Here is a 10236-nt window from a genome sequence, read left to right as displayed (position 1 = left end):
TACCTCTAGAGAACCGAATGGGGGTGGGAAGGATGGGAAGGAGTGGTGGATCTTAATTACATATATAATAAAAGACATATATATGCCATATATATTATATATTATGTAATATATAATATATATTATATACACTATTGATACATAATATGTAATATTATATAGATACTATTGAGATATATATATGTAATATTGATTTACAAACGTTTTCCCTACCAGGAAAGAAAAAAAAAAAGCAGAGAGACAGAGACAGAGAGAAAGAGAGGCAGTCTGTATTGACGTAAGGGTCAAGCGGTGGCAGGCAGCTGCTCCTGACCAGGGCATGTCCCTGGGCACGCCCCGTGACGAGGACCAGCAGCTTCCTGGAGTGCTCAGCCCCCTTTATCTGGCTTCTCTCTGTCCTGCCGGGTTTGAAGCATCCAAGTAACGGGCGACCCAGCTCCCAGGAAATCCCCCGTGCTGCCCTTTTGTGAGGGTCCCAGGGGCCGTGGGGCTCTTGGCAAATGCCACATCTGTGTGCACAGAGGAGCTTGTTCACCTCGCAGCAGGGAGAAGGGGACGTATCAGAGTGCAGTGAGCTGCCCGGTGCACACCCTCAGGGCTTCGGGGCTGTGCACCGGGTGGGAGCAAGCCGGCTGCTCCGTCTCCCTTCACCCTCATTATCTACTGGTGCATAATGAACCCCCCCAGAATTGCAGGCTTACAATAACAATTTATCTTTTTAAAAATGGGGTGACTGGGTGGCTCAGTCGGTTAAGCATCTGACTTCGGCTCAGGTCATGATCTCACAGTTTTTGGGTTCGAGCCCCACGTCAGGCTCTGCACTGACAGCTCAGAGCCTGGAACCTGCTCCGGATTCTGTGTGTCCCTTCCTGTCTGTGCCTCCTGCACTTGTGTTCTGTGTCTCTCTAAAAAATAAATAAACATTAACAATAAATTAAGTAAATAAAAAATAAAAATGTTTATTTACTCATTTTTGGGAGAGAGAGAGCACCAGCAGGGAAGGGGCAGGAGAGAGACACACACACACAGAATATGAAGCAGGCTCCAAGCTCTGAGCTGTCAGCACAAAGCCCAATGCGGGCTCGAACCCACAAACTGTGAGATCATGATCTGACCTGAAGTCAGAGGTGTGACTAACTGAGACACCCAGGTGCCCCTAAATTGACCAGGTCTTTCTGCCAAACAAAGTCACTTCCTGGATTTAAGCCAAGGGTTTCTGAAGCAAATTCCCATCTGGAGACAATGAAAAATGTGCTCCTCAGAACAGGACTTTATTTACACCTAGTATCTACATTCTGGATGGGGGCCTGGACAGGATGATTGCCCAGGAAGATAATGGAGTCATTAATCTCTGCCCAGGACTGGGCTCCCACTGCCAACTTCCCATCTGGATAATTAAACCAATTGGCAGCTCGGTATCTGTCTCCATGGAGTCCGTGGGGCAGAGGGACAGGGCACCTCTGGCTGCCGCACTTGCCTACTCCAGAGTGTAGGTTCCTGGGTGACTTTAGGACAAGCCAGCTGAGCCCAGGATGGGGTTCTTGGCCCTGGCCTTGCCAGGTCCAGGACTCAGGCAAACATGGACGTGTTGGCGTGTCAGTGGTCTTCAGGAACAGTTGTCTGAGCTTCTGTGTTTGTGTGGTTGCCCACGGGTGCCCTTCCATTCTTCCTAACTTTACCCTAAACCTTGGTTCTGTTACACCGCAAGAGTTCTGCACCCCACCGCTGGTCCGTCTCTCCCCCCAATTTTCCCTCCTCCATAACCAGCACCAAGATGTGTCAGAGAATGCCCTCCAATCTTTTTAAAGTTTTTACTTATTTTTAGTAATCGCTACACCAAATGTGGGACTCGAACTCACAACCCAGAGATCAAGAGTCTCTTCCGAGTGAGCCAGCCAGGAGCCCCAAGAAGGCAAATCTTTATTCAACTTGGCCCTCACTACCCAGAGCACAGCCCGGCCTGTTTGAGAAGCAGAAGACTCTCAGGCCCCATCCCAGATCTACTGAGCCAGAATCCTCGTTTCAGCAAGAGCTCTGCTGATTTAGGCACGTTAGTTCTCAGCCCTGGCTGGGCATTAGAAGCACCTGAAGAGAGTTTCCCACAAGACCAATAGCTAGGATCCTTTGCCAAGATTTTGATTCAGTTGATCTGGGATCCGGACTGGACATCAGTATTTTTTACAATATAACATACATTTAGTAAAATGCACTAACTTCAAATGAATAGCTTAGTGTTTTTTACACACGTCTACACACATGTACACCTACGTAACCGCCACCCAGATAATGACATAACATTTCCCTTTTTTTTTTTCTTTAATGTTTTTTATTTATTTTTGAGAGACAGAGCAAGCAGGGGAGGGTCAGAGAGAGAGGGAGACACAGAATCTGAAGCAGGCTCCAGGCTCCGAGCTAGCTGTCAGCACAGAGCCCAACACGGGGCTCGAACCCACTAACCGTGAGATCATGACCTGAGCCAAAGCCGGACACTTAACAGACTGAGCCACCCAGGTGCCCCGACATAACATTTCCAAGAACACCCCAGAAAGTTCCATTTTGTCCCTTCAAGGTCGGGTCCAGTTTGTCCAGGACTGAGGGGGTTTTCCAGGACCTGGGACTCTGAGTAGCAAAACATAGATTCCCAGGGAAAATCAGGACAAGTTGCTCCCACTACTCCCAGGTCTATACTCCAGCCCACCTCCAGAGGGAAACATTCTCCTGATTTTTATCCAAAGATAAGTTTAAGAGCTCCCCCAGATGACTTTAATGTGCAGCCCGGGCTGACCCGTGCCGCAGAAACACCTGGAGCCCCAGTGAAGCTATTGCCACGCCTCACTCACTCCTGCACCTCCTAATTCAGTAGGTCTGGGGTGGAGCCAAGAATCTGCATTTCTAACAAGTTTCCCAGCTGATACTGATGCTACTGCTCTAAGAACCTTCCTTCGAGAACTACAGGTCTAAGCCAAGCACAGGAAGTGCCCCTGGCCAATCCAGGGTTAGGCTTGAACACGTGACACACTTCTGGCCAATGGGCATGAGAAGACTTCCCAAAGCTTCTGAGGCAGCACTCGGGTATTCTGTTCAAATGGTACCCCTGGACTGTGCAAATCACGAGCTCAGGGATGAGGGTGGGGATGTGGTGGTGGGGCTCCTAGGAAATTTTTTGTCACTGATAAGGAAATGCATGGGAGGGGATGCTCTCTTCTGTTGAAAGTCCAGTAGTGTCTGGGCATGGCCCCTGGAGCTGTCTGATGACCTTGAAGCAACAAGCCCAAGGACTAAACACAAACCACGCAGGGTAGCGGGGAGGAAGGCGGGAGAGAGTTTGAGTCCTTGAAGAGACTGCTAAACCGCAGGGTCAAGCAACCTTAAACTACCTTCTCAGGGATGCCTTTCCTTTTGGGTTAAGTCACATATAATTGGGTTCTCTCCGATTTGTGTTCAAAAAAGCGTGCAGGACCCCGCTGTTCAAACTGTGATCTGACAACCAGCAGCACTGGCATCCCTGGAAGCTTGCTTGTGTCAAATGATAAACCAAAACAATTTAGTAACAAGTCTAATGCCCTTTATTCAAAGGGAAACAGTGCCAGCAGCGGAGCACCGTTCCCAAGGCAGGAGCGAGTTTTATAGAGCTTGGAAGAGGCAACTCGAAACAGAAGCATGATGGGCTAGGAGGTCCTACTTCTAGGGTGTGGGAAGCGTTGGGTGGTATGGCTGGTGTGTGTTAGATTTCTTTGACAGGTGTTCGCTGTGAGTGCGGCTGGCCTGGGGTTGGATTCCTCACCTGGACTGGCCAGTAGGACAGCCTCCATTTTTGTAGGGAGTCCTGGCCTACGAACTAACTTTATCTCAAGAAATGGGGGATCCTGGGCCCCACCACGGACTTACTGAGTCAGAATCCGCATTTTCACAAGATGCCCACCGTAGGGTCTGAGAAGCACTGCTCTAACTACGTACACAGGCTTTGGATTTTCTGCACCTTTCTGTGGGCCGCTAAGAGCTAAGAGCTGCATGAAACCATGTTATTCTTAGTAATCGTATGAACAGATGCCCTAGCACTGCCAACAGAAGCCCTCTACCAGAGGGTTTTTTGGGTGACTCATTGGTCAGAACTAGGCCTCATGCGTTAGCTGCCAGTGGGGCTTGGAAAGCGAGTGTCTGGCTTTATCTCAATTGTGGGAGACGGATCTGCCTGCAAAGATCCCAAGGAGTTGAAAACTTACGTTTCACACAAAGACCTGCACAAGGATGTCTATAGCGGTTTTATTCATAATTGGCCAAACTTGAAAGCAACCCAGATGTCACACAGCTGATGAATCGCTAAGCACTGGCACATCCAAACTGGCATATTTTTCTCTGCTCAAAAGAAATGAGCTCTCAAGTCATGAAAACACATGGAGGAGTTTGAATGTACATTGCCAAGCCAAAGAAGCCCATCTCAAAATGTTAACTACTGTATGATATTAACTATATGTATGTAACATATCACATGATCCTAATTATATGACATTCCGGAAAAGGTGAAAGTATGGACACAATAAGAAGATCAGTGGTTGCAGGTGGTGGAGTGAGGACAGGGATGAATGGGCAGAGCACAGAGGATATTTAGTGAAAATACTCTGTATGATACAATAGTGATGGATATACAATCAACCCTTGGAGAATTCAGGGATTAGGGGCACTGACCCCTGCACAGTTGTAAATCTATGTATAACTTTTGACTTTCCCCAAACTGAACTACTAATAGCCTATGTTAACCAGAAGCCTTACTAATAAAATAATTGATTGACACTGTAATGTATTACATACTGTATACTTACAATACAGTAAGCTAAAGAAAAGAAAATGTTATTAAGAAAATCGTAAGATTGGGCACCTGGATGGCTCAGTTGTTAAGTGTCAGACTCTTGATTTCAGTTCAGGGCATGATCTCACAGTTCATGGGTTGAAGTCCCAAGTCGAGCTCTGCACCGATTGTGTGGAGCCTGCTTAAGATTCTCTCCCTTCCCCTCTCATAAATATATTTTTTAAAAAAAGAAAATCATAAGAGGGGCACCTGGGTGACTCAGTCGGGTAAGCATCTAACTCTTTTTTTTTTTTTTTTTAATCTAACTCTTAGTTTCAGCTCAGGTCACGATCTCACAGTTTATGAGTTCGAAGCCCACATGTGCCGCACTGACAGCATGAGGCCTGCTTGGGATTCTCTGTCTCCCTCTCTCTCTGCCCCTCCCTGACTCATGCTCTCTCAAAATGAATAAACATTTTAAAATCATAAGAGAACCATGGCTTGCTCAGCTAGGGGAGCTTCTGACTCTTGTTCTCAGGGTTGTAAGTTCAAGCCCCAAGTCGGGTGTAGTGATCACTTAAAAGTAAATTTAAAAAAGAAGGAGATGATGAAGAAAATTAGGGCTCCTGGGTGCTCAGTCAGTTAAGGGTCTGACTCTTGATTTAGGCTCAGGTAATAATCTCACAGTTTGTGAGTTCGAGCCCTGTATTGGGCTCTATACTGTGTCAGTGCAGAGCCTCCTTGGAATTCTCTCTCTGCCCCTCCCCAACTCACTCTCTCTCAAAATAAAAGAATTCATTTATTAATAAATAAAAGAAAATTATAAGGAAGAGAAAATTCATTTACAGTATGATACTGTAAAAAATTCATGTATGAAGTGGACTCACACAGTGCAAACGCATGTTCAGGAATCAATAGTATGTCATTATACTTTTGTCCAAACCCATAGAATGTACAACACCGAGACAGAACTCTGAAGTGAACTACGGACTGTGTGATTACGATGTGTCAGTGCAGGTTCACGAGAGCCGTGCATGAGATGTCTCTGTATTTTCCTCTGAATTTTGTTGTAAACCTAAAACTGCTCTAAAATATTATCCTTTTTTTGGGGGGCACCTGGGTTGCTCAGTGGGTTAAGTGTCCGATTTCAGCTCAGGTCATGATCTCCCGGTTCGTGAGTTCAAGTCCCATGTCAAGCTCCGTGCTCATAGCTCAGAGCCTGGAGTCTGCCTTGGATTCTGTGTCTCTCTCTCTCTCTCTTTCCCTCCCTGACTCAAAGGTCTCACGTGCACTTTCTCTCTCTCTCAAAAATAAATAAACATTAAAAAAAATTTTAATATTATCCTTTTTAAAATAGTGCCCCCAAATACATATAGTATGTATAAATACATAAAAGATCTAGAAAGATATACAATAAGAGTTTCTGAGTTATGTAATAGTGTTTTATTTCTTTATTTTTAAAAAATTTACATCCAAGTTAATTAGCATATAGTGCAACAATGATTTCAGAAAATTCCTTAATGCCCCTTATCCATTTAGCCCCCCCCACATCTCCTCCAGTAACCCTCTGTTCTCCATATTTAAGAGTCTCTTATGTTTTGTCCCCCTCCCTGCTTTTATATTATTTTTGCTTCCCTTCCCTTATGTTCACCTGTTCTGTGTCTTAAAGCCCTCATATAAGTGAAGTCATATGATATTTGTCTTTCTCTGACTAATTTCGCTTAGCATAACATCCTCTAGTTTCATCCACGTAGTTGCAAATGGCAAGATTTCATTCTTTTTGATTGCCAAGTAATACTCCATTGTATACACACATCTTTATCCATTCATCCATCAGTGGACACTTGGGCTCTTTCCATACTTTGGCTATTGTTGATAGCGCTGCTATAAACATTGGGGTGCATGTGTCCCTTTGAAACAGCACACCTGTATCCCTTGGATAAATACCTAGTAGTGCAATTTCTGGGTCATAGGATAGTTCTAGTTTTCATTTTTTAATTAAAAATATTGTTTTCCAGAGTGGCTGCACCAGTTTGCACTCCCACAGCAGAGCAAGAGAGATCCGCTTTCTCCACATCTTCCCCAACATCTGTTGTTACCTGAGTTGTTCATGTTAGCCAGTCTGACAGGTGCGAGGTGGTATCTCACTGTGGTTTTGATTTGTATTTCCCTGATGATGAGTGTTGTTGAGCATTTTTTCATGGTTGGTTAGCTGTCTGGATGTCTTCTTTGGAGAAGTGTCTATTCATGTCTTTTACCCATTTCTTCACTGGATTATTTGTTTTCTGTGTGTCAAGTTTGATAAGTTCTTTATAGATTTTGGATACTAACCGTTTATCTGATTTATCGTCTGCAAATATCTTCTCCCATTCCGTTGGTTGCCTTTTAGCTTTGCTGATCGTTTCCTTCACTGTGCAGAAGGTTTTTATTTTGATTAGGTCCCAATAGTTCATTTTTGCTTTAGTTTCCCTTGCCTCTGGAGACATGTCAAGTAAGAAGTTGCTGCGGCCAAGGTCAGAGAGGTTTTTGCCTGCTTTCTCCTTGAGGATTTTGATGGCTTCCTGTCTTACATTTAGTTCTTTCATCCATTTTGAGTTTATTTTTGTGTATTGTGTAAGAATGTGGGTCCATTCCTGGATTCTCTACTCTGTTCCATTGATCTGAGTGTCTGTTTTTGTGCCGTTTTTATTTATTTTTGGTCTACATTTTTGACTTTCTACATTGCCCTTACTCTGCTTTGGTAATAAAGAAAGGTTTTTTGTTAAACCTATTTATTTAAAAGAATTTTTTTAATGTGTATTTACTTTTGAGAGACAAAGACAGAGACAGAGTGTGAGTGTGAAAGGAGCAAAGAGAGAGGGAGACACAGAATCCAAAACAGGCTTCAGGCTCTGAGCTGTCAGCACAGAACCCCACGTGGGACCTGAATTCATGGACCACCAGATTATGACCTGAGCCAAAGTCAGACGTTTAACCAACTGAGCCACCCAGGCACCCCTAAAGGTTTTATTTGGACATAATTATAGACTCACAGGAAGCTGCAAAATAGTACATAGACTATCATGTACCCTTTACCTAACTTCCCCCGAGTGCTATCCTGTATAATTGTAGTACAATATAAAAAGGAGGGATTCAACTTTGTTACAATATGTTTAACCAGACTACAGACCTCATTCTGTTGTCCCCATTTTTTACATGTTTATTTGTGTATGCCCACACACATATAATTCTATATGTTTTTATTCTATGATAAATAGGTTCATATATTCATGGAACCACAAACCAGATACAAAGGAATTCCTTGTGGTCTCCACTTTGGCTTACACTCCTCTTCCCGGTCCCTATTCCAAGGCAGCCACTAATCTGCTCTCCATCTACAGTTTGGTCATTTCAAGAATGTAATATGAATGATCATTCATATGCCACCTTTTGAAATCGGCTTTTGTCAATAAACATCACGCCCTTGAGATCAATCTACGTTTTGCATGTTATCATAGTTCATAATAAATATTTTTTAATGTTTATTTATTTTGAGGTGGGGAGGGGTAGAGAAAGAAGGAGAGAGGATCCCAAGCAGTCTTGGTGCTGTCAAAAGTGTGATGCAGGGCTCAGACTCACGAATTGTGATATCATGACCTGAGCCAAAACCAAAAGTCAGATGTTTAGCTGACTGAACCACCCAGGCGCCCTTTCTTTTTGAAGATTAAAAAAAAATTTTTTTTAATGTTTTATTTTTATTTTTGATACAGAGAGAGACAGAGCATGAGAGGGGGAGGGGCAGAGAGAGAGGGAGACACAGAACCAGAAGCAGGCTCCAGGCACTGAGCTGGCTGTCAACGCAGAGCCTGATGTGGGGCTCAAACCCACGAATGTGAGATCTGACCTGAGCCGAAGTCGGAGGCCTAACCGATTGAGCCACCCAGGCGTCCCCCAGGCGCCCTTTTAATAAGAATATATTTGAGTATATTTCCTACCTAAACTCTAATATATATATATTTTATTATGTTTTTTAATTCCAGTATAGTTAACATACAGTGTTAAATTAGTTTCAGGTGTACAATATGATGATTCAACAATTCTATTTTAATGTTTTTTTATTTTTGAGAGAAAGAGAGTGAGCATGAACAAGGGAGGGGCAGAGAGAGAGGAAGACACAGAATCTGAAGCAGGCTCCAGGTTCTGAGCTGTCAGCACAGAGCCCGACAAGGGGCTTGAACTCATGAACTGTGAGATCATGACCTGAGCCAAAGTCAGGTGCTTAATTGACTTTGACTGAACCACCCAGATGTCCCAATTCATTTTTTTTTTTAAAGTAGACTTCACACCCAGCATGGTGTTTGAACTCACGACCCTAAGATCAAGAGTTGCCCACTCTACTGACTGAGCCAGCCACGTGCCCAAAATTATTTTTTAAAGTAATCTCTATAGCCAGTGTGGGGCTTGAACCTGCAACCCTAAGATCAAGAGTCACAGGCTCCACCAACTGAGCCAGCCAGGCACCTCCGATTCAATAATTCTATGCATTACTCAGCGCTCATCATAAATCTACTCTTTAATCCTTTAATGTTGTTGATCATCTATTTCACCCATCCCCCTCCCACCCACCTCCCCTCTAGTAACTATCAGTTTGTTCTCTGTAGTTAAGAGTCTGTTACTTGGTTTGTCTCTCTCTCTTTTTTACTTTGCTCTTTTGTTTGGTTTCTTAGATTCCACATGTGAGTGAAATCATCTGGTATTTGTCTTTCTCTGATTGACTTATTTTGCCTAGCATTATGCTCTCTAGCTCCATCCATGTTGTGACAAGTGGCAAGATTTCGCTCTTATTTATGGCTGAATAACATTCCATTGTATATATATATATACCACATCTTCTTGATCTATTCATCAATCAATGGACACTTGGGCTGCTTCCAGAATTTGGCGATTGTAAATAATGCTGCAGTAAACATAGGTGTGCATATATTCCTTTGAATTAGTGTTTTTTGTACTTTGGGGGTTTACTCAGTAGTGTGATTGCCAGATCATTTTTAACTTTTTGAGGAACCTCCATGCTGTTTTCCACAGTGGCTGCACCAGTTGGGTTCCCACCAACAACGCAAGAGGATTCTCCTTTCTCCACATCCTCACCAATGCCTGTTATTTCTTGTGTTGTTGATTTTAGCCATTCTGACAGGTGTGAGGTGAGTTCTCATTGTAGTTTTGATTTGTATTTCCCCGATCATGAGTGATGTTGAGCATCTTTACATGTGTCCGTTGGCCATTTGGATGCCTTCTTTAGAGAGATGTCTGTTCATGTCTTCTGCCCATTTTTTTATTGGCTTATTTGTTTTCTGGCTGTTGAATAATATATATGGTTTTAGTGTGTGTGTGTGTGTGTGTGTGTGTGTGTGTGTGTGTGCGTGTGTGTGTGCCCCTATTTCCAAATGTGAGGATAGGGTTTGGAAACTACA

Source organism: Suricata suricatta, chromosome 12 (genome assembly GCF_006229205.1).
Source record: "Suricata suricatta isolate VVHF042 chromosome 12, meerkat_22Aug2017_6uvM2_HiC, whole genome shotgun sequence".
In the NCBI taxonomy this organism is placed as follows: domain Eukaryota; kingdom Metazoa; phylum Chordata; class Mammalia; order Carnivora; family Herpestidae; genus Suricata; species Suricata suricatta.
This window is presented reverse-complemented; position numbering follows the sequence as displayed.